General features: G+C 41.1%; 1 protein-coding gene across 2 annotated transcripts in view; it reads left to right on the forward strand.

Moving 5' to 3' along the window:
• The window catches only part of drp2 (dystrophin related protein 2), a 368,464-nt gene that overhangs the window by 92,389 nt on the left and 249,963 nt on the right, over nucleotides 1-26,112 (forward strand). For both annotated transcript variants that reach the window (XM_041797456.1, XM_041797458.1), the window contains exon 2: nucleotides 25,180-25,352. The gene's annotated coding sequence lies outside the window, so the exon portion shown is untranslated. The remainder of the gene's footprint in view (nucleotides 1-25,179; nucleotides 25,353-26,112) is intronic.

Below are 26,112 nucleotides of genomic sequence, written 5' to 3' on the forward strand. Positions count from 1 at the left end.
TAAAACAGTGAGAGACCACAGACTTAAGGACAATTTCCAAAGATTTTTCATTTTTAATACTCTGAGTGCACACACTAGACGACTCAGCCAGACTGTCAGATCATTGGAGACCACACACCTGCCAACCTGCCTTTGACCTCACGTGATCACGTGACCTCAGAAAAAAACAAAAGAAAAAAACAAAACACGGATGTCTGTCGATACCGTCTTGCTGTCTCTCCACAACAGGCGGCCCTTGCATGCGTAACAGGTGCATCAAAAATCATAAAACACGGGAAAGACTCAGCATGAAATCATGGCTGAAATTAAGGCACAGTTGTGTTTATGGTTGTGAGCGGTGAAAGTACATATGATCCGGCTGTGAAGCTACCCAGTCTGCTCTCATTGGTCGTTGTGGGTACTTAGTCAGAGGCACTACAACCTAGATTTGTAAATATCAAATGTGTTTGATATTTACGATTCGGTATTTTGGAGGCAACAACGCGATTTGGAGCAGTAAAACAATCGTGTTGAAACCACACACATGAGGATTATTCAGATAAATAGTCGTTTGCAATGAGGCTCCTCTCGGGATACGCCTCCACGATCGTCTGGGGAGGCAAATCTTGCCCTGAATCGGGCTTAAAATCCTGAAGTGTGTGGCCAGCCTTAAAGAAAGCAGTATGCATTTTCAAAACTGTCAGATGAAACTTAAGAAAAAACTAACTATAAGCTGAACAGCTTCACCATTCTGTCAGCTTCCTGAGCATAAAGATACCTGATTTTTCTCTTCAAATCCACCAGCTGTCATAGAGTCAATTGATCAGAATTGGATCCAAAGTGGCTCTTGCTTCACTTAACTCTAAAAACAGGGTGGAGTAGACACAAAGTCTGACAAGGGCAGGTGGTAATTTTCCCGTGGTTGAGCTTGTTCCTTACCAAGTGACAGTTGAATAGTTTTTCCCATGAGGGAACGATAACTTCTCTGACTCACCACAGGTGTAAACATGAAGCAATAGAGTGGAAATATTTGTTTTTTTTCCCTAAAAACTGGAGATGCTTTCAGTCCAATAACATCCATCCATCTGAGCATTTCTTAACAATACAGGGACAGTAATGCTGTATTGTCATAGAGCACTGAGGCTGATAACGCTGCGCAGAGCTGTAAGCTGCTGTATTTATGGTCTTTCTTTATTGCTACCGATCAATCTCTGCATCGACGTTCTAGAAATCAATGCCCTCATTGCGTTTGTTCTCTCTCTCTTTTTTTACTGTGGCTAATTTCATTCCTCCATATAAAACTCCTGAATACCATTCGTCTTGAAATGTCACTCTGTGTTGCGGGGAGGTTGTAGGAGTGCTGTAGGCTGCAAAGGGAACAGAGGCAGCCATGTATCTGTCAACATAAGTCAGCCGCATTTAGCTTAGCTCCGCCGTGCTTCCCAATGAACTCTGGCATTTCAAGGACTGGAGCGTAGAAGAGGAAGTGCAGGGAGACACATGATGGACGTAGGGGCCAGGGTGGGGGGGAAAACCTGGTGATTTGTGGAAGTAACAGTCCAGGAAGTCTGCTAACACCAGTGAATTTGTGGCAGTTAGCACAAGGACAAGGTTAGCTGGCATGTGTTTGTCGTCGGCTAGGCTCCTGACAGGTTCAGGTTGGAGGTGGTGCAGCGCTCTGATAAGGAGAAGCTCATTTCAAATTCAACCTGACAGCCATGATGGATTTCGACATTAGTAAGTCGACATAAAAGAAGGGCAGTAAATCTCACAAAGGGGATAAATGTTTGTATGGATTTGAGAATGTCTGCTAGTGTGGGTGTCCAAAAATGAATGTGGAGAAAGATTGCCCCTCTTTCATGGTGTCTGCCTTTGTGGGAGAGCAGAAGGATTATTTTTTTAAGGTACTTTTTTCCTGAACAGACCTAAGCTGTTTATAAATTCAGTCCTTATTTACTATGAAACAGACCACATTACACGCTGCCATCTGATTCAGCTGGCTTAAAATTTATGCATACCATAACAGGACAACAATTTAGTACCTCTATTATAAAATCCATGAAAAACATAAAATTTGAAGCTATACTTTTAAATACTGGCAGAAAATCAATGTTTTATTTATTTCATTTTATTTTATTATTAAGTAATATCCACTGTTGACATCCCAATTTATGCAGAAACATCACAAACCTTGCTCCAACTTTGACTCCCTACTTAGATAATGAGAGGCTAACCTGCTTTAAAATGATACCCAGTGAAGTACCTGCAATTTTAGAGAATACCAGTACGAGTGCTGAGTCTTGGTACCAACATTGATATCTGTGCATCCCTGCTGTTAACCTTAGGCACCTGATGTCTCAAATTCTGTTGCATCCAAGCTCAGGCAGCAATATGGACATGCTACTTGCTGGTTTCCCAGTGCTAAATGAACACTCTTGTCCATAAATTCCCTGTAAATGTACATGTAAATCATTTTATGAAGGGTAAACACATTTAAACAGCTGTTTAAGCTGTTAGAAAAGGAATTGCTGCAGTGCTGGGATAAAGATAAACCAAGATGAACAAATGCAGCACAGAGATTATGTTGAAGCCCCAGACAGGCTGACAGAGATGCAGTGCAAATCAAACACACTCACTGTATGTTGCTACTATTACAGACATCAAACTAGGAGAGGAGAGAGCATGCATTTGACTTGTTTGCTGTGCTGAAATACAACAGCACAAGTGGGTATCATTTCCTTGCTGGTAATGCTAGAGCGAAACATGCTGGTGACTGGACTTACCTGCAATTTCCATACTGGATGACAGCGCCACGCACCGGAGCCCAGCAGGTTTGCTCCGACTGAAGGCGAGCAACCACGCTCACTCGAAGTGCACCTAGAGTGTCTTGATCAGCGAGGAGAGTTCTCGGGAGAGTTTATGCAAGAGTAGTATGTCAACAGCGGCCGATTTTACCTTTTGGGGTTTATTTATCATCTTTTCCGGTATAAGGTCATGATGTTATAGCTTCCCCCATTGGGTGAGTACATTAGGAAGTTAAAAGGTTAATGTTTGCTTAAAATTCTTTGGCTAAATGTCCTCAAAAGTTTACTTTTCCTCATCAATGGTGCTGTTGTAGCTCTGTGAACCACTGACCTCTTGGTGACCTTTTCCTCTCACTGCAGGATGAGACATAATGCTGATGTAGGGATGATTTACGATTGAGGGTCCATGCAGTGAGCTTTATTTTGGAAGAACCGGATATTCTCCACTTATGACTTCCCCTTTAGAGCTTTCTGATCAATGGGACTTGATGCGGTTTGGCAGCGGCCGGCGTGGAAAAATAGACCTGCAGCATTTCTTGAATGAAGCAGAGCAGAGTGGCGCTCCAGGGACGCTCAGCTGCCGGACTGGAGTGCCGGCTGTGGAAATGCTCTGACAGACTAGAGAGGGAGCGATTTGCTCCGCAGTATGATTTGGCGGCGGATCACGGCGCAGTCGCTGTATGTGGGTGTATTTAGGGAATTTACCCTGCATGCTTAATGCCCATGACAAATACCTTCTTAAAATATTACTAGTTGCAAGCAAAAAAGCAATAACCATGAAGTGGCTTGTCAAGGGACCACCCATAAAAGCAGATAACGGGTGTAAAGGAATTGTATGACATGGAGAGGCTGACCTTTTCATTGAGACTTTGTTTTGATAAATTCAGTGGATACTGGTCCAAATGGATAGCATTTCTGAACATAAGCAGGTGGTTGGTATATATTTTTCTCTGTATAACTACATATTTGATTTTGGTTAATGCCTCTTGTCTTTTTGGTGACTAACTCAAGTATAATGATCGGTCTGCCTGTAAATGTTTTGTAAAGGTCCGACTCCAGACACTTATTTAGAAGATATGATGGACTAACAATGTCAATATCTGGACACTGGAATGTAAAAAACAAAAAACTTCAATAAAAATTTAGTTAAAAAACAGTGATGATGGTGTTCCAAAAATCTATTTTAACTGTTCTTCATGACACAAAGAAAATCTGTAAAAAAAATAAAGGACAGGAAGTAGTGCTGAATTTTCCTGTCTGGTCTTACTGTCTTTTAATGGTTTTAAATGCACAAATCAAACTGTCTCTGAAGATTTAAGCTCAGGCAGTGCTGGGCGCCTCTCTCTTTTCATTGACTCTCTCACTTCCCCTCTCTTTCTCTCTCTCTGCTATCAGTATGAACAAATCACAGTTCAACTTTATCGAAGAAAGGATTGTCTCACATGGAAGTTGAAGAAATGTGCTGAAAATGGATTTATGGGTTGAAATGAGCAAGTAAATGATAAACAGAAGAGATAATGGATGGACGAGTGATTGGAAGTAGCTTCAATGAAAAGACGCATAAATCTAGTTAGACATTTTCTCATTGAAGAATATTCATTTTGCACTTTAGATCTATAGAACTTTAGATTTAAAATTCATACAACTGCACCAATCTTATTTTTACTTTTAACGTTGATTTAAAATCCTGTTATCCTGTTAGAAATAATGTTGTGCATGTGTTTCTTCATCTTTTCTGTGTAGGAGTTGTTCACTGAAAACATATCCGTGCAATAAAGTCTTCTAACTTTTCTGGTCGAATGCATTTAAGTCATGAAGAAGATTGTCAGAGTGAAAATAAACATCTCTCTCTGCTGTTTTCTCGAAGCTGCAGTTCATAGCCTTGGTTAGCAGAGAGATCACCATATTTTCATATTTCGACGTCTTCATTCAGCAAGGAGGAAGCGGTCTCTGGTCTTCATTAATCCAACAGTGCTGTAACAACACTCCTCTCTAGATCTTGTTCTGTCATCTCATTACTGCCGTGGAGGAGGGAGATGACTGGTTTTCACCTACTCATTCCTGGAATCTGGACAAGATTCACATTTGCTTGTTTTCTCGGTCTGGTGATAAGGAGGGAGGTAGTTTGTGTTCAACATCAAATCAAACGGCGGTTCTTGATTCGTAACGATAAAATAATAAAAAGAGGCCTTTGTTATTTTATTGCTAACAGATCATTCAGTTTTTTGAGAGAGATCTGCGCCGCTCAGAGGAAAACTGCGAGTAACAATAAGTGGTTTACTGACATATTTATCCTGCATATGTGGGTGATGTAGCTCTCAGCCAGTGTGTGTGGAGCGCTGCTAAAACCAAGCGTGAAAAATAAGAGGAGTACAGATGGCTTGGCAGCAGCTCTCCTCGAGTCTCTCTTTGTTCTTAACCAGTGGTAGTTAGTGGTTGGATTGAAATGTTTACTTATATAATATGTAATGTAATGATTTATTTGTTCTGAACATCTTGCACTGGCTCTTTTTTGTATTAGGATGTATCGATTATCTTTTGCCATGCAGGAGCATTATACATTTAAGGCCCTACAGTCAGGCAGTAAAGGGAATTTGGGAAAACAGCCAGTTTATGATGTTTGATGTCATTGTTTTTCTTATATTTGGTCTTCATGACAAACAGACTATCTAAAATGCATGTACAGATTTTTGCAGGTAAATAAGGCTTTTTCTTACAGTATGGCGAGGGTATTAAGAATGGTAAGAGAAGGATAGTGTCAATGAAATTCTTGAATTGCTGTTTATTTTGTCTAAAGCAGCCCTATGCAATAAAGATAAAACATAATATGGAAACAAATTTCATCAAATAAAGTTAATTACTTTTATTGCACCTGATCTGATTTGTAGCCTATAATTTGTTCACTACTAGGGGTGGGAGATAAATTGAGTATTTAATGTATCTCGGCTTTTGTCATGTGACATGTATAAAATGACTTCATTGCAACCATCAGTTAAAAATTACGTGGAAGTTTTAAGCCATCAGCATGAAACTCTCTCTACTCCCACAGTCTCCTCAGCCTCTCTCACACCAGACGGCACACTCCCCTTCTCATCCAGAAAACTCTCCTCCAGGCATGCACGTTTTTGTATCAGAAGACCAGTGAGGGAAGCATGAGAGACTTAGCTTTCGCTCTTCTCCCTTCCTGCTTTGGCATGAGTATGCATTTGTTGCATGTAGGGTTTGCTGGTGTGTACCATAGCCACTGTCGTGGTAGCATGGATGTAGCTGTAGTATAGTGGTAGTTTAGTCAGAACAGGACAACATTTCTGTATTAAAACAGGAGCTAAGAGCTTGTCTTGTCAGAAAATGTTTTTGCATGTCTATCCCTTCTGAGAATTTTTCGAAGTCCTACTGTTCCCAGACACTTTGTATAGGAGGCTTCCCAGATGAATGTGAAAACACTCACCGACCACTTTATTAGGTACATTTTGCCAGTGCCCGGTTTTACCCCCTTTTGCTGCAGAACTGCCTTAATTCTTCGTGGCATAGTTTCAACAGTGTTGGAAACTCCTCAGAGATTTTGGTCCATATTAACATGATAGCTTTACGCAGTTGCTGCAGATTTGTCTGCTGATGTGAATCTTCCGTTCCACCACATCCTAAGGGTGCTCTATTGGATTGAGATCTGGTGACTGTGGAGGCCAGAGAAGTACAGGGAACCCAAGAAACCAGTTTGAGATTATTTGAACTTTACATGGTGCATTATCCTGCTGGAAGTAGCCATCACGTCAAGAAGGGGCAACAGAGAATTTATCTTTTGTGTAAACTGATTTCTTTCTCAGTCAGTCCTGACATTCAGTGTCATTTCTACCAGTCTTTAATTGAGAGTCTTCTTTGTTTTTCTGTCATCTGCTGGTTTCACAGTCTGTCGTGAAGGCAAGAAACAGTCTGAACAGTATTGTTAAAGTCTGCTCTAAAATTATTGGTGTTAAACAGAGATTTAAATTCCTTTTGTAAGCAGGAGATCCTTCGTAAAGCTGAGTGTATTCTGGCTTCTCCTGATCATGTACTTCTTGGTAAATCTCTATTGCCATCAGGGCGTTGTTATGTTTTACCTGTTTGTAAAACTAACCGCCATTTAAAATCATTTATTCTGTGTGCAATCAGATTATTAAATGCTCCTTAGGGTCTTTTGTTTTGTTATTTTTTTTTTTAATATCTCTGTCAGTCTTTTACCGTGCAAGTCCCTTTTAAGCCTAAGTTATATCAGCATTCACTTTTTCAGATCTTATTGTGTATTTTAGCTTACACTTACTGTTGTTGTCTTGTCACTGTGTTTTATCTTTTTTTTATGTACAAGCTGCTCTGAACCAATTGCCCCTTGAGGGATTAATAAAGTTGTTGAATTTGAATTTAAATTTGAGAAGATGGGTGCACTGTGGTCATAAAGGGATGGACATGGCCAGCAACAATACTCAGGTAGGCTGTGGTGTTTAAACGATGCTCAATTGGTACTAAGAGGCGAAGAGTGTGCCAAGAAAATCTCCCCCACACCATTAAACCACCAGCCTGAACTGTTGAGACAAGGCAGAATGAGTGCATGCTTTCATTTTGTTTATGCCAAATTCTGACCCTACCATTTGAATGTCACAGATGAAATCGAGACTCATCAGACCAGGCAGCGTTTTTCCAATCTTCTATTGTTCAATTCAGGTGAGCCTGTGCTGTTCTTAGCTGACAAGAGTGTCACCCAGTGTGGTCTTCTGCTGCTGTAGCTTCAAAGATAGACCTGTTGTGCATTCAGAGATGGTATTCTGCATACCTTGGTTGAGTTACTGTTGCCTTTCCATCATCTCGAATCAGTTTTCTGACATCAACAAGGGATTTTCGTCCACTCTATTGGATATTTTCCCTTTTTCTGACCATTCTCTGTAAACCCTAGAGATGGTTGTGTGTAAAAATCCTCGTAGATCTGCAGTTTCTCAAATACTCAGACCAACCGTAGCACCAACAACCATGCCACATTCAAAGCCACTTAAATCCCCTTTCTTCCTCATTCTGATGCTACTGTGGCATGTCGTCTCGACCATGTCTACATGCCTAAATACATCGAGTTGCTGCCATGTGATTGGCTGATTAGCTATTTGTGTTAACAAGCAATTGAACAGGTGTACTTAATAAAGTGGCGGTTGATTGTTTATCCATTCAGTGGATTTCCGAAACAGTCTGATGTCAGGAGAGTAAATTGTGTCAACCCACAGAGAAGAGTGTCAACATCAACTTCCTGCTTTAAACAGCTAAGGTGATCCAGGCAAAGCATTTTTGTATGTATTAGTTTTCAGGGAACAACTTAATCCTCTTAATACTGAGGCGGATTTGTCTCATATGTTTCTTTGCCCTTGGACATTTGTAGTAAAGCTGTTATGATGTCACTGAACACGTCTAACTAGTTTGCCATTCTGGAGGATCATATTGAGGTCGTATAGACAATTCTGAACATATAGCATGAATTAGAAGGTGCATTGTTCCAAATTTATGAGTAACATCTATCTAACATTAGGGGGCATGGGGTTATGGGTGTGTTTTGTTGGTTGAACTGCCTTCAAATTAGAAAACTTAAACAGAAAACAGTATTGACCCCATCCTCAAAGGTCGATATGGCCTTGTAGCCATGTTGTAACCCATCAACCAGAGACAGATACCAATCTACCAGAGTCAACAGAAAGCCCATTACAGCAGCACAGTGGGTGATTATCAGACCAGATAGGTGGTCTCAGAGGAAGGAGTCCCCCCCTCCAGTATCTGAGAGTGATCATCATGGTTTCAATGTGCTCCTGACCTGCTGGTTAATAGACCTCAAGGAGGACTGAAAGACGACCGCACACAAGGCAAGCGACCTCTCCTAAAAACCAGAGCCTTCCTATAGATTAAACACTGCACTCTTCTATTGGAGCTTCATAAAAAATGCAATTACATATAATAGCTTTTACAGTATAGCCATGAATAATGCTGACAAGACGAGGCCTGTCTGTGCCAAGGTTGGTGTTGTTATAACTCACCTTTTTTTTTGCTGATAGAGATGTACATTGAGGACGTCCGTGTTTGCAGACAAGACAGAAAAGACCTGAAAATAGTCTTACTGATGTTTAACAGAGGGATGTAGGTGGGCTGAGCTGATACTGCAACATCGCCTGAGGGAAACATCTTCCAGAAGCTTATCAGGGGAGGCAGATTGCACATAGTTCACAAAGTTGTGCAGAGGAAAACATCCTTTAAGTGGAAATCCATAAGTGAGGGTTAAAAAATGAGTTGACACGGGGTGTTCAGCTGCAAAAAGAAGCTTGGCAACATTGATAAACTGTACCTCTGCTGCCCAGTTAAATTGTTATTCAATTGCCATGTACCAGAGGCGCTGTTAACGTGGGTGAAAACAGATTTAATGGTCATATTTATTGGCCGTGATGCCAAAGACAGACTATCAGTGGGTGCAATAACACGAGGTGGCATCATAATTATTCATAAGAAGCTGTAAAGTTTTGTGGTTTGCGTCCCCAAGTGGAAAAAAGGCAATTTAAGACGAGCGATAAGCAGGAGGAAGCTTCCAATGGCTACTGTGCCTCTTCAGCTACATCCTGGTACCCAGACAGGCTTCATTACCAGAGAAGATGGCCTGCAAGTAATCTCGACACTTAACCCTCCAGAGAGCCCCAGTCGCCAGACACTGAGGGGCAAAGAAACTTCACGTCTGACTGGAGGCATGGGCAGCGGATAATGTCCTCCCATTTGGAAAGTGAAATTGTTCAAAGTTCAGGCAAAGTATTGCAGCAGAGGCAGGGCCAGAGCAGCGTATTCCCAGAGGCATGTGGGAATGAGGCGACAACTGGAGCAGGAAGTGCACACAGAGAAAAATTAGTGCTGCAAAACTGGAAACGGACACAAACACACAACCTAAGACAATCATAATTCTTCCTCAGCTGTCAGTGGGGAAGTATTTAAGGTTTCAGATCCTTGCCAAGGAGGATTTTTGCTGGAAAATGGAGGTTTAATGAGGGCATTTTCTGAAATTAAGGCTGAGACATATCAAATGAAGGCAATTGAGAAGGCAGTATGGCTCACTATATCAGTAGATTCTTTTATTAAAGCTTTTTTAAATGCTTGTTAGACAGATTTGTTTTAAACAAACAAAGATGACAAAACGGAGCTGCTTGTAGTTTCACTTTAGCTTGAAAACAATCCTCATATATACAGTCAGAAGGCTACAGAAGCTTTTAAAGGACATGTATAAGTACATTTTATTTATCATGTTTTCCTTTTTAACATGTACTTCCTGGTTGTTTGGTTAAAATCTCAGTTTATTAATAGCAGTGACTTGCTATTTTCCAATAAAGCTGTTTATTTCTAACCTTGCAAAGCGACTCCATCTCTGTCATCAGGCAAATCCATCTTTCTCCAATCATCACCGTTTTCGATATGGACCAATCAGCGTTGTTTAAAGACAATGCAGCAGAAGCTATGGGCGGAGATTAGTTTTACTGAAAGCTGTTTGGGTTTAGCTTTAGCAGGGGTGTCCAAATTATGGCCCAGGGAGCCAGTGCAAATTTGATTGGCCTGCAGCAAATTCTAGGGATAAAATGAAACATAGACAACATTTAAACATGAAGCTTTTGCTTTACTGTATGTGCTTTGTAGTTTAGCACAAGATAGTGCTACTGTGCTAACTCTGTAAACATCTTAACAATAGGAATTTATTGATGTGTTTTTTTGTGACTAAATTGGGACAAATCTGTACATGGTAAACATATTGGCAACCAAAATAATAACAATATTTTGTTTTCTAACTCCCTGATGGTTTACGGCAAGAAAAAGCGGTAGAGCCAGTAGTAGCTAGGGCCAAACAGAGTCCCCTGAAATCTGATCGGTATCCCAAAAAACCTGGAAAGTATTGTATATTTGCCTTGTCAACCAATAAATTGGGCATTTAGTGTCAGTTAAGGCAGACCATGGAGTTAAGCTCTGCCCTGATCAGCTGATCAAAAGCAAGCCCTCATCAGCTGATTGCCAGCTGATTTGCTCTAAGCATGCTTTTGGCCAATCGCTCTCATGCTGCCTTACCTAAACTACTCTTGCCTTGCCACGCTCTGCCGCTCTCTCTGCAAGCTGCTAATGCAACCGCCCTCCACCCCAGCTTCTCCTTTATTCTGCTTCTAACTTAATCAATGTCTTATACCTCACCTAGAATATATTAGAGCAGCCTCATTATATATCTCTGTATGCGGCCCTAAGTGGAAAAAGTTTGGACACCCCTGAGCTATAGGATAGTGGCATTTTTACCAGAGCTGGAGCACATTTCTGTATGAAATAAATGGTAAATGGACTTAAGCTTGTATAGTACTTTTCTAGTCATCTGACTACTCAGAGGGCTTTTACACCGCAGGTCACACCTAGCCGTTCACTCCCCATTCACACACTTGATGCCAACAGTGTTGGCTAATCTCATTCAATCCCATCCATTCCTATTTAAACGTCACAGATGAAGCAGTGAGAGCAAATTGCCAAGGACACATCAACAGGACTGCAGACGATTGACTCTTCTTACTGAGCCACAGTCACACCCTCTGAGGATAAGACTGTCACAACAAGAGACTCGTGCTATTCAAACTTAAATGACTTCTGAACCCTACATCGTAGGCACTTGCTTGTTTTTCCTCTGAAAGCCCTCTGTTGTACCATTCTAATGGTGCTATTCATGCCTTCGTAGCTCTTAAAAAAACATTTTGTAGCAAACTTGTGTGACTTTCCTGGGTCTTTAAAGATTAAATCCACACCAGTTACTCTGATATTAGACGTCTTTTTATCCATTTATGATTCGTGTTTTGATCGTTCCTGCAGTTAGCCGGTTAGCCTACAACTACATGACTGATTTTATCCCAGAATGCATTGCAACTGAGCTGTGACAACCAATGGCAGGCTGTTCCAGTGTCACATCATGCTTTGCTGAACAGCGATGTGCACAGACTTAGAAACTGCAGAAGAATGACTCAGAGAGAGAAAGTGACACAGAGAGGCTGTGACGTGTCCCTCAGAGTCCCTGCAATTCAAATAATGACTCAGATTCCCCAAAGTGCAAGGACTTTTTTTCTGCAAAAATGTGAATATTTTGAAAACTTTTTGTCACAGAATGATTATTTATAATTCTTTATTCCCATAGAGATGGGAGAACAAGTTTATTAAAAAAAAAAAAAAACCTTAGTCATTAACAAGGCTTGACATTAACTTTTTTGCTCACCAGCCACAGTGGCTAGTGGTTCTGCAAACTTACTAGCCACTCAGTATTTCCACTTTCCATTTCCATTATGCTAAATTAAAATACTGTTAATCGGCTGTTTATTAGAAAAAGCTACAGCAGATTACAAGAACATTTCTAATTTTCACTCTGACAAATCTTCACCAGAGAATATTAAGTGTCCAACTTCTCCTGTCCTCTGCTCTATACTGTGTGGAGGAAATGTTTTCATACGTGTGTCTGACACTAACTAAAATATCTCTTTAATAATAGATGACTTACATTTGGTGGTGAAGCTCACATTTGGAGAACATTAAACAACGGATGTTTAATATAGAAGAAAAATCACTGTTTAATTGAATTTTGTTTGACTCCTAAGTGATCAGTTACAGACTTTTATCCTTCTGCCTCTGTTCCTCACTGCCTCAGTGAACTGATTTAAAGTTTCAGAGTTTCTCTCGTCTTTTATAACCGTTAATTATCGATTTATGGCAAATTTATAATTAACCTGAATATAAAAATGTTTAAAAGTTTCAATGACATTTAAAGTGTGCGCACCTTTGCGGAGGTTTTTATCATTTAGATCACCCTCAACAAAGGATATAGATGGAGTTTTCATTAAACAATATTAAGACACACCGCCCGCCCTGGCTCACACGAGCGACAGAGACACACAGCTGGAGCACACACACATAAACGATGCTGACGCACATGGACAGAGAGGCACTTTAAAGCAGAAAGAGAAAGTTCAGGTCTGAGTTTATCCTGCAAATTCTGAAACATTTTCCCTAAACAGATAAAGCCTTCAGTCTAACCAACACATCAGTGCGAGCGTGTGTCCGTATCGCGTTGTGTCGCGTTTGCGTGTGTCATACAGCATCAAAGCCCTTGGCACTGCGTAAAATATGCACGAATGGATGAAGAGACCAGCCACTTTTCTGTTTTTTTGGAGGGAAATTTGAGCTTTTATGTGCCGAACAGCCTCTCTGTAACAAGCCTAAATCATAAGGGCTAACTGACAAGCACTTTCAGAGTGAAGCAGAATGTGACATTGATAAATTCAACCTGCCATCGTGGCTAGTTAGAGTCACGCTGCTACCCGCCACGGCCAAAATCCACCCGCATTTGGCTTGTTGGCGGGTGTCAATGTCAAGCCCTGGTCATTAATGTTTACGGTGTTTGATACAACCTCATTCTGTCTTGTTGCTCTGATTGGCCCGCCATGAATGTGGCAGACATTCCTCCAATCAGCTTCTGAGATTTTTTTGGAAAGTCCTGCCCTTCCCAAATGCTTTCTATGGGAGCATTCCCAGATGAATGTGAAATATCAAGTGAGTTACAATAATAAAACTTTCTGCAGCCCACTCTTAATCCCCTCCCCTGATGCCTACCTACCTACGTCAATCTTTATACCCATGGTCTCGTTTGCTTTTCCAGGTCATAAAGCGGCACCAGCATTAATTTCTCTCTATTTTATAAGCAGAACTCCTCACAGGAGCTTTAAGGGTGAGATGTAGGTTATTTAGAGACTTTGCTCCAAAACTTTAAAAAGTGAAAAACCAAGTGCCAGAGCACAACATCATGAGCAGCTCCCAGGAGCTGCAGGTGGGTGGCCATGTCTGCTCACATAATCCTTTCATTAATACTCTGCATGAGGCATGTTTTAGCATTTTAATACTCCACGCTCACATCAAACCCAACACCACACTCACATTTCACTCCAGTCCCTGCATCACTGCTGCATTAACTTTCCGCTGAGGATCCTGCAGCTTAATGCGTGAAGCACAACACCAATACTCCAAGGGTTATGATTCTCATTCACACACCGCAGCCATCCATACTCAAGCGAGCGCATCATTCACCAGTTTTTCATCAGCCTCCGGCCCCCCAGGGCAAGCCCTGACTGCGTCTGCACGGCCTCAGTAGCACAGAAAAACTCCAACACTGCCTTGTTTTGTCCCGCTGGCCGAGTCGTGGCCATGCTTTGGTATGAATAATGGAGTGACGGCGTTGCAAGGGCAAGGTGGCAGCAAGGACACAGACGAGGAAAGGACAGGCTGAGAGACGGTCACTGTGGGTGGCTCACCATGACTTCTGGGTGCCAAGCTGTTTTGCTGGGTGGGAAGATATTTATTCAGCTCTTAGACAACAACCCGACTCCTGTTGACAAGAAAGGTGAAGGAAACAGATGAGCCTCTCGAGGAAGATCTGTAGATATCAGCTGTGTATGTTGAGGTGCTACATCATGTTTGTTTGACTCGTGGCAGTCCAGGATTTCCATTTTTATTTTTTAAAATAAAATGTTTTGTAGAGATGTCCGTGTATCCGGGCTCTGAGGTGTTTTTCGTTTGGCTGAAACCTCTTTCCTGTTCCTGCATGACTGACCTGGCCAACTATGTACAATTTTCTGACTTCAAATATTGATTGGAACTGCTACTGAAAAGGTTGTTTTTACACTTCAGTTGACCAGAATTTCAAATCCTAAAACGGAGAGCCCTAGAGCCGCTGGAAACACCAGTTCTCAACATTAGCAGCACTTTCCAATAATTGTCACAGTAGTTCATGTTGACGTGCCTTAAATTTGGTTGGGATTTTGCAGGCTAATGCTCAGTGCTTTTATTACTCCGATAAGCCTAAAGCAGATAGTTTCTCAAACCTTTCATAGATGTAGATTTTTGCAGGTGTATTTTTTTTAATGGATGAAAATTGAAATCTGCAGGTTTTCACTGTTATGCAAAGCTTTCAACCAGAAAGTGAATCAATTAACTAAAAACAGGTTGTTTTGAAATTGATGGAACTTAAAATGTTCTGATTTTTCCACAGCTGAAGGTACAGCATCCATCCACTTCAGAAGTGTAATGAGTAACAGGTCTCACGACATGCCTCGCTGATTTTCTGAACATTTGGGCTAAATTAATTCAGCCCACAGGCCACATACTTATGAGCAATGACTCAACTCTCAGACTGGAGGAGTCCACCTAGCATCTCTTAAGAAATGATCTTAAAAGATCTTTTTTTCCTCATATTTTTCCACAATGCCAGTCTTCTTCCCACCAGCAGTCAGTGGTTAGCATGCTAACAGGCTCTTCAAGAAAGAGCTTATACAACTTATACACTTTTTTAATTATGCATGCACCTACCTGGAACCAGTGATGCTAAAATGACTACTAATAGCAGCTATTTTTAATGCCTCTACACTGGCGATAGTCAAGGCCAGGTGTTCTAATCACTATTAATGTGATTTTGTTAAAACATCTCACAAATATCTATTCAGACTCATGGATGTACTGATTGGCCACTGGCTGTCAAAAGTCAAAAGTAAAGATTATTAGGCCTCATGTCCATCCTTTCCTATGAACACAATATCTCAACAATTGTTAGAGGGATTTTCCTCAAGCTTTTCAAAAATGCCCTCTCTGAATCAAGAATTCAATAATTAGATTTGCTTGTCAAAGTTTAAGGCAAGGCTTTGTGTCTCTTTCTGAATGCAATGTTCCAAAAACACTGTGTGGATTATTTTTTTACTTTGCACAAATGCTTGCTAAAAGTCATGAATGAACTGGTTGGGCTTTTCCAATGTAGGTCAAATATTGAGATAATTGAGCCCTATGCTCACCCCTTTCTTGTGAATATAGTATCTGGTGTATGCTTTGAGCAAGTGTCTTTAAAATCTGCGCGAAAACTGGCTAATGGTAACCTTGCAAAGCAGATGGATTCGCCTGTTTCCGTTTTTCTTACTGGCAAATCCATCTTGCAAAGCTCCCGTCTGAACCGTTTGGGCCCGGTTAGAAAGTGACAGGACCAATCAGTGACGAGGGGCAGCACTTTAGGGCGCAGCAGATTCATGATGTAAGCAAGCAATGACAAAAGACCTAATTAATGTAGATACTGTAACCATGGTGCCTCTTAAAGTAGAAAGTCTGTTGGAACTCAAGCCAGAAGGCTGATTGCTCTGCATTTCAACCTTTGTTATAGTCTTAAAAAACTTTAACCCCGCTAGGCTGAAGTATGGGCACAGGTCTCTTATTTTTGGAATTATTTCCAGAACTACAGAATTGGCGTTGTCGGCAGGCCATTGGCCCTCACGTTCATCTCTTCCTTGTGAATCAGAAATCTTAACAATGCTTTACTTCACTCTAAATTTGCAGAAAGGTAAACTCTGACTCAAGGATAAATTGATTGGACATTGCTATTCATAGGTTAAAGGTAAACAGAATTAGGCTCTCACATTTTTAGAATGCTTCGAGGGATTTTCTTGAAACCTTGCACATATGCCCACTTGAACTCAGGGATATACTGATTAGATGCTGAGGGTCAAAGGTCAACATCATTGGGCCTGGTGTTCATCCTTTGCTAATAAGATTTGATCCACCTCTTTCTTGTTCTCAGTCATATTTACTTAGGTTTAATAAACATCATGATACTCACTTTTTTTACTTATTGTAGAGATAATGTTAACTAAATAGGCCTTTGTACTTAAACATGACAACAACCCACAACACAACACAAAAGTCTGTGCAGACTATTGTGCATCATCAGTTATGTAAGATAACTTCCAGGCCCTCTATCTGCTCACTGTGTCTTTATTTTAATTAAGATTTCTATGAGTTCTTGTCTTTGTGCTCTTTAATGGCGCTGATGGGAAGAGTATTGTTACTGGTCTTACTGAATCAAACTGAATAAAGCACTTTAGAGACAATAATGTTCACAGCTGAAAGACAAAACCATTGTCTGAACCCATTAAGGCGAGCTGAGCAGAACAGAAACCACAGAATTAAGTGACAAAAATGTTATCTTAACCACGGAGAAATGACCCCACAGTCGACTTAAAGGTCAGCTCAGCGGCTCAGTTTTTATCGTCGGTGGCGGCTGAATCATACTGGTCAGCCATTGTGCTGCACGACTGGGAAACGCTGCTGCGGTTTGTCTGGTGAAGTGTTCAGAGAGTTCCAGTGCCACACAGCCTCTGTGTAACGGTAAATATAGATTTTATTCACGCTCTTACTGCAGGGACCAGCTACAGGATTGCTGAAACACTTTGAAATGAGTAAGAATGACAGCAGGACCTCCCAGCTTTTCACTTTTTATTCAGCGCACCTTGGCTTAATGGGAAGTGTTGGACCAAGACTGCTGCCATGTTTCTGGGATCCCATACTGGATGAGCTCAGCACTTCTTTCTCTTCTGCAGCTCTCCCATGAATATAAGATATCCCGCCAATGCATCTGTCACACTTTTATCGCACATTCTTTATTCCCTATATCCGCTTTCCTATATCTCTTCCCCCTGCCTTGTCATTTTTCTCTCCAACAGTCTTACTTTTTACTTTTTGTACTGATCCTGTTATCTTTCATTCTCTGTATTGTGTTGCACCAGTTATTCTGTTAAATAAAACCAGGTCTGTTTTAGGTAGTTCATCATTTACTGTTTTAGTGTTACGGCCTCATGTTTCAGTTTTAATTGAATATTTTAAATGTAATGTGAATCATCCATATGACAACTAAATGTCCTAGTAGGGCCAAAAATAGACTAACCTGTGTTTTATTAAGCTCATTTTGAGAAATGTTAGTTTTGAGACCATTTAATTAGTAAAACATTGAATTTATCTGCCCAGTTTTGATTATGTAGGCCAATGCCATTGGGTTATGGTGTGGTTCTCAATGTGGGGATCAGGACCGCGTGGTGGTCGCGAGACACTTGAAAGGGGGTTGCCAGATGCCTTCCAAAAAACAAAGAATAGTTTGAAATGATTTAAAAGATGTATTTTACCAAATTTTATAAAAAATATATGCATACCACTGGAGGGTGCCTGGTTGGGAGCCAGCTGTTCAGGCAGCTGATCAGGATACCTCCTGGACGCTTCCTTTTGGAGGTCCTCAGGGCAAGTCCAACAAGGAGGAGACCTCAGAATGCATTAGAGGGATTATAAGATCTGGAAACACCTCAGGATCCCTGAGAAGCTGGGAAGTGTCACTGGGGAGATAATTTTATTACCAAATATTATTTTAATATTTAGCAGCAAAACTCAAAAATCAGCAGAAAAACAACTTTAAGGTCACAGAAATGCTGAACATTATGATTCTATCTGTTGAACCATGTTCTAAATCAAATGTAGGTCTAAAATAATTTTCTAGTCTGCACAGTCAGTCCAGAAAGTTCACACCGATATGGAATCAGTACTCGGTATCAGCAGATACCCAACACCTTGGTATCGGAATTGGTATCAGGAAGGAAAAAATGGTATTGGAAGATTTCTTCACCCACTTCCAGACACAGTGGGGGTCCCCAGCCTCTTGCACCTTTATGTGGGGGTCACAGGCTGAAGAGTGTGACAACCACTGGGTTAATGGGTGGTAGTACTTTAACTTCCATCATGAAGACAGTGCTGTGTGATGAGTGTATATTTGGGAATAAATGCCTTTAGTTTGTGTGTCTATAACCACCAGCAGGGCCATTGTCTGTGTGTAAGGATGCTTTAAAGTGTTAACATAACTCCTGTTGATGATGTCAGGCTAATCTGGTGAACGACAAACCCACACACACAGGTGCACCTCAGTAAATTAGAATAAAATTAAAAGTTGATTCATTTCCATAGTTCAATTCAAAAAGTGAAACTATTATGTTATATAGATTCATTACACCCAGACTGATATCAAGTGTTTATTTTCTTAAATCTAGTTGATTATGGCTTGCAGCTCATGAAAACCCAAAATTCAGTACCTCGGAAAATTAAAATATTATTTAAAAGCAATAAATAAAGGATTTTGAACCCAGAAATGTTAGACTACTTAAAAGTATGAACATGTACAGCACTCAATACTTGGTCTAGGCTCCTTTTGCATGAATTTCTGCAGCAATGCAGGTGGCATGGCAGCGATCAGCCTGTGGCACTGCTGAGGTGTTGTTGCTCTGATAGTGGCAACTCGTCTGCGTTGTTCGGTCTGGTGTCTCAGATCTTCCTCTTCCCTATACCCTCATAGATTCCCTGTGAGGTTTAGGAAAGGCCAGTTTGTTGGGCAGTCAAGCAAAGAGGTATCATGGTTCTTAAACCAGGTTTCAGTACTTTTGGAGGTGCAAACAGGTGCCAAATCCTGCTGGAAAATGAGGCACAAATATTCCAGATTGAAACTTTGCAGGATGCATTAGCCAGAGGACAGACATGGAATCAGGCCAATCCATCATCTTTGCAATGTTAGTTTTAGTCCTTATTATAATTTAAAGGTAGAAATATACACTCTGACTAATTGAGCTAAAGCAGCTTCTCTTTTGTCTTTTCTTTTTTTTCCTATTCCACTTGAAACACAATAGTGTCACTCCCCCGCTCCACTTAAGATTCTGTTATTTGCTCAGGGAATACAGCCTTTTGAACTGCCACAGTAAACATGTCTTCATTATTTTGTGTGTGTCCTGGATTGCCAGTGTTTGTGGATGTTCTTTCCCTGTCAGGAGATAGACAGCTCTGATTTTAATCTTGGGTCTGCTCAGATAAGTTTGATTCAATTTAGTCAATCCAACTCGAAATGCACCACTCTCATCAAAAGCTATTTCATGCCCCTGGAACATTACTGAGACTTTTCTGAATGAGTGCACTCTCATTTCCAGTGACAAAATACTTCATTATGCGGCCAGCACAAACGTGACGGGGGGAGGTTTACACTGTGGATGATGAATTGCGTATTGTGGTTGAAGTGCTCTTCAGTGTACTGTCCTATTTAAATTGACAAGTGGCCTCTGCTCCATATGACTAAACTGCTATCCTGGCTGGGGAAGCTGGCGGGAGGATGTGTGAAAATTGCTCAGGGCAACGAGTGGCCCTTATCCACCATTGATGCTTTGACAACCTGGTGTCCTCCATGAGAGCCCATACAGACTGGGTGCTTTTTGAGATGTTGTTATTTGATGCTCAGGGTCAGCGGGTGGCCACGAAGGAAGTGAGGGAGGGAAATGTTGATATTTGGTAATACATCATGTTTGTGTCAGAGCTGAACTGCTTTGAAGGACTTATATGTCTATCACTTTGTCTTTCCGTTTGTTACTATATTTATGTCGTGGCAATAACAGCCCCAAATGAAGATGAGGTATATGAAAGTGGCCCCACTGTCATTTTATATTTCTGTATGTAAAGGTTTGGACACCCCTGCAATAGGCCATCTGCAGCCTGACCATGCTTCTATTTTACATTGAACTATTCTTATGCATATATTTATTTTAGGGCTGTCAAAAGATTAAAATTTTATTATATTATCATAATTAATCTCAGAATTTCTTAAATTGTGAATAATTGCACCTGCTATCACATTTTAAAATGTAATTATTTTGCATTTTAAAATGTTTTTGTGTCATTTTTTAATTTTTCTACTGTCTTAAGCCTAATTTACCTTATATTTGGATACACATCTGCTTTTGTTGGTAGATAAAAGATTTGAACATGAACTTCACTGTAGGAAAAGGAGCTTGTTTGGGACTGACAATGAAATAAGAGAACATTTAAAAGGTTCAGATGATTCTGTGAGTTTTTAAAGTGAAATCAGACATTAAGGAGCAGTGATTGACTTATTTTACATCACTGGCTGCACAGAGATGTTGATGCGCCTTAACCACAGTTTGTTGAAGGGGCTAGTAAAGCATGTGATTAATTGCGATTAGAAAAAAATTGTGCACTGATTGTGGTCTTAGATTAATCGGGATTAACTCGATTTATATTGACAGCCCTTATTTATTTATAAAAATAGAAAAAAATATGCGGCGTGCGGATGGTTGAGTGGTTTAAGGCATGCCCCATAGACGTGGGCGGCCGGATTCAAGTCCAGCCTATCGCCCTTTGCTGCATGTCTCTCCCAACTCTCATCCCTGTTTCCAAATCTATCTACTGTCCTCCTCTATCAAAATAAAGGCACAAGAACCCCCCCCCCAAAAAAAAAACCCCAAAAAAGTTAAAATATACCATTTGAAATCATATAAAAATGTTCTAATATTCTTTATGTTTTCAAAGGCATCTGCGACCCCCACTTCAAGTCTGGCGGCCCCCAATGGGGTCCCGACCCCCAGGTTGAGAACCACTGGTGTAGAGGATAGAAAGGTTTGTAAACAGTTACCTTGATGCCGTAGCCTGTTGTGAATGCAAATGCAAATTGAAAAAGAAGGTGCATCTCTGGCATTTATTGACTTACAGGGACATTTTTGTAAAAATGCCAGAGTTAGTGAAAAGGCTTGTATCCATCTTTAACCCTGGCCAGACAGAACAGCTCCTTAAATTTATGGTTTTTGAAGTTTATTGAAAAAAAAAAAGAACTAAAATTACACTATAAATCTGTTTAATACCTGCAATTACGATCTTTTATACAATCTTTTAGCAGATTAATACACATCATCATGTCACTTTTTGGCAGTACCAAGTATCGATAAAAGTCCACAGGCAGACTATGTATCAGGAGGCTGTGCAGAAATCCAGGACGGTTTAACCTTGGTCTCATTACTGGGGGCTTACCACTCGTATTTATTCATGCTGGGAGCTGATAAACCTCCCTGCCTCTCCACCAGTATGTACACTCTTAAATGAGTTTGTTCCTTATAATTTTACAAGGTGCTTGAGAATCCTCCGCTGGCTCTCCTGAACTTTTGAACTTTGTATTTGTGATGTCCAACTCAGCTGCTGTCCCACTTCCATACGACGGTACATAATGAGTCTAAGCAGTTCCTTTAATCATGCAGTGCAAAGCAATTTAAGCTCTTTTCCTTACAAAGAGACTGTAAACTTAAAAGCAGCACATAAAGAAAGATAACATGAAGGCAGACATAGACTCAGCAGTTAGGACGGACGGCCTGAGTCTCTTTATTTCTGAGGTTTTTGTTGATGAACTGTCACAAGATCCAAAAGGCGTCAGAAATATGTTAAAAAATGACTTTCTCTTTGATGCTAGTATATATTTCAAACCCCCTCCCTCCTTAGGTTTGTAGGGCAGGCGTTTTATAAAGGAATGAAATATTGAGCCCCTTTGGGTTGTTTCCTATGACTGTAAATGTCTGTTGAAGGCTCCAGTACATGTGATAACCATGGGGGAAAAGCTTTATGTAGTAAATTCTTTATATACAGAGCTCAAGTCCTGTCTCATGTGTAGGTTAGCACAAGCTTTATATTTCATACAGCCGAGAGACCTTGTGTCTAGATTTCCCTTTCAAAGCTGGTTTCAGTTTGTCATATTTCATTGGTTCATTTATTAAACATCTCACAGCACAAAATGAGGGCTGAGCGTAGTTTTATTCAGTTTTATTATGTTTTTAAAATAACACTGATGCTGAAGACTGCTATGGCTGTAGAAAAGTATAGAAGAATGTATTATAACACTGTTGAAAGGTTTTGCCGAATAAGTTTTGTTTTTGCTTTAAAAGATTTAATGATTTAGTAAATCAGTAGGTATTTATACCAGGTAAATTACATGAACGATTAAGGAAAACAATACATATTTAGGATCTTTACAGTCCTTCTGCATCCGTAAGGCTTAAAAGGAAACCATCCAAAACTTTTTGCAGCACTGTGCAGAGCTTTCAGGCATGTTTGGGCCAAAAAATTGAGACTGAAATAAGGCCACCTGAGGGCGCCATCAGGTGGGAAGGAGGATTGGCACAACCCCGGTCAGGCTCTGGATGTCCCTGCATATTACTAGGGGCCTTTGAAAATAATCTGTTGAAAAAATAACAAAATCCACACCTTTAGGGTGGATAAAAGGATGGATGTAGAGAGCAAGCACAGCCAAGGGCAGTGTAAGTCAACCCTGCACAACCAAAGAGCCGAAAAATAACAACTGCAAGAAAAATACCTTTGCAAGATCCACAATCAAAGTGGTGAATTAGTTAAAGATGGCTAAAAAAAAGGGGAGCAGGTGGCCTAGTGATTTAAGGCGCTCCCCATGTACGCGGTTGGCCCGTGTTCGAATCTGGCCTGAGGCCCTCTACCGCATGTCTCTCTCCTGCTCTTGACCCTGTTTCTGACTCTATCCACTGTCCTCCTCTATCTAATAAAGGCACAAAAATGCCCAAAAATAAATCTTTAAAAAAAAAAAAAGCAAAAAAAAGCTGCACAATGTGCTGTCACAGATTTTGACTTTCACCTTACAGGGTCTTTAAAATAAAAGCATTTGATATTTTGAGGAGGCTACTGTGACAGAAGTTAGATTGTTGGCCAAAATCTGCCCGGTTTTGTGGATGTTATATAACATTTTGTTTGTTGCAGCTGTCCAAACTATTGTATTTGTGCTACCAAATCCGTGTGTAATGCTTTGCATAGAAAATGTAAGGAGCAGCGTGTTTAAACTTGCCTTGAACTCTCAGAAACATCTGCCTCATGCAGCATTAGTGCTGTTCTGTGCCTCCAGTGTGATTCCTCCTGATTTAATGTTTAATTTGATAAAGTGGACATTCACTCATGGAGGGGCTGCTGTTGGCATTTGTTTCCATTGAACTTACCTGCCCTAATAAAATGGAGCTGTTTGTTACCCATGCTTTAGCTCAATACTCCTGGATCTGCTGCTGACATCCTTTAACCAGCTTAGCTGTTAAATGCATCCTTTTAATTATATTTAAGCTCTTTCCCCACCTTCATCACCGTGAATCAGCATTTAACAGCCATGAGCTTGTAGCCGTTGTTTTGTGCATCTCACCTTGTCTGGCCTTTTGTGCACATCTTTTGTATTTTGTCCCAGACTGTCTCCTCTAGTCATGCTTGTTCCTTTTTTGCTCCCCGCTGTTTCCTCCCTCTAGGTGGTCCTGCTGTAACTAATATAAATATCTGTGGGAACCTTTTGTCATATTAGCACCCTCATATTATTAGGTCTTCTTATGAGCTGTGAACAGGGAGATTTCATAGTCCATGCCGTGCCGGGTTCTGGCTGTCTCTTTTGGAAATGAAAACTGTCTCTGGCAGATGTCGGTGTTATAACCTCGGGCTTCCACTTGGTTTTATTTTGACATCTCGTGGGATGTCACTCAGAAAGTTTGCATATTGAGCGCATTAAAGTGATGAAATATTCTGTCACTCACACAAAGGTAAACAAAAATACAGTTGCACCTTTTGGGACGAGCCCACAGTGGCTGCAGCTCATCTATGAATGCTGCAAAAGTTTAACTGACAGGAAGATGAAGACAATAAGTATGAAGGGGTCTTCTATTTCCTCATATAAAACTATAATGTGAATTATGAATGCCACCTTCTACTCTGAAAATAGTTCAGCTCATTCCCTTTCTGCTGGCTGCTTGCTGCCAGCAAGGCATTAAACTTTTATGTCTGTTTTGAACTGTTAGGGAGTGCTCTCTTTTTCCTGCCAACCTCTGCACTGCACCTCAGCTGGATTTATTGGAAATGTGACACACCTAGAAGCCAACCTGTTTGCTGACAAACTTACCCGAAATGTCTCTCTGTTATTTTTTAGGAGCTCTCACATCCAAGCCTGTCTGTTCGCTGTCTTTGGCTGCCTTCTCGGCCCGTATCAAAGCAGATTAATGCGCTTATAAGTGTCTGTTAATGTTTGAGGTTTGAGGCTTGGAATCAGAGAAAAGGCTCTTGTAGCCGCTAACATTGCTATCAAACCTGAGGCCAGGATAGAGATGCTTTGCAGGGGGAAATGTTCTGCCAGTGTAGCATCTGAAATCTCAGGGAGGAGAGGGGACACTCATTGGCATTCCTCCTGCATCGCCTCTCTCCCTGTTTCTTCCCCGGTGGCCAGCACCCAGTGTCTCAGCAGTCCTATATTCCAGGCCCGAGTGTGCTGTCTGCTGATAATAAACAGCCCGACAAGCCAGCTAGAGTCACAGAGGTTTGCTGAGTTAGAGCCTGGCTGCTCTACTTTGTCTATCTCGCTCAAAGGTTTCGCAAGACCTTTGCTTTATGCTTGGTGTCACCGCGTTTTAAAACTCCTGCTGTTACCACTTTGCTCCGAGGTCTGAATGTCATTGGGCTTGTAAGGAAAGAAAGGGGGGCTGAGGAAAGACCGGGTCGTTGGCATTTAGCCCAGTGCCAATAAAGGATTACACTCCAAAAAGACAGCTGTTAAACGGTGTGTGCCTTTTTTTTCCGCCTCTTATCGAATCTCATTCGGTTCACTAGGGAGGAGTTTCTGACCCTGTTTCCTGTGTTGTAGGTCTGCCTGCAGTGTGAGACGGTTGCTATTACTGCTGCTGCTGCTACTCCACATCCCAGACCTCTCCCCCTCTTCCCCCACCCTCAGCCAGCGCTGGGCAGCCACAGAAGCGTTGGCCCGATTCCAGGGAGGCTCCGATCCTGCAGCCACGTCAATCACGTCTTCACCGCTGGGTAACTATAAAACATGCACACCACATCCATTGAATTTTTCAGGGATGAGAGGCACAGGGCCTTGTTTTGGGTTTTTTTATGTGCTTGCTGGCCACTTCCTGCACCATTCATGTGTGCATTTGTCATGTAAAAGAGGCATCTTCTCCAAGCATGCACACATAAAGCGACTGAGATGCCAGAGGGCTCAGGAGGAATCCCCGGGGGTTTGATCAGAGCTGCAGTGTTAACTAGTTTCACATGGCTCCAGGTGCCACCTATCGAACTGTGCAAAACTCAACCACTGCATTTCTAAGAACGTCTCAGTGAGGTGAAGCAAAGCAAACAGTATCATTGTGTATGAAATGTTTTCTTGCATGCTAAGAATGACAAGCCAGATACACAAACTGATGAATAGACAGTCATGCAGAATTCAAGGACGAAAGTGTCTAAAGCTGCACTTTTTTAGCTTTTAGTTTGCAATGATTCGAATGTACGGAAAAGGAATCTCTCATTATGATTATCCAACAAAGACTCAGCAGTTCTCTTTACCTCTGTGCAATAATTTTAGCAACTTCAAGCTCATTGTTTTGGTTTTCAGCCCTGTAACTATGCTTTTTTGGTTCACTGCACTTCCATCGACCTTCTTTTTCTGCAACTGAGGCGGAGGGATTCAGAAAAAACGCTCTGATAAAACCACTGTTTACTACATGCATTTAGCAAGTGAAGCATTTTAGCAGCTGAAGAGAAAAAAAGTCCCCTAATGTTGTAGTTGGGACGGATT

The sequence above is a fragment of the Cheilinus undulatus genome, linkage group 10 (genome assembly GCF_018320785.1).
Source record: "Cheilinus undulatus linkage group 10, ASM1832078v1, whole genome shotgun sequence".
Lineage (NCBI taxonomy): Eukaryota > Metazoa > Chordata > Actinopteri > Labriformes > Labridae > Cheilinus > Cheilinus undulatus.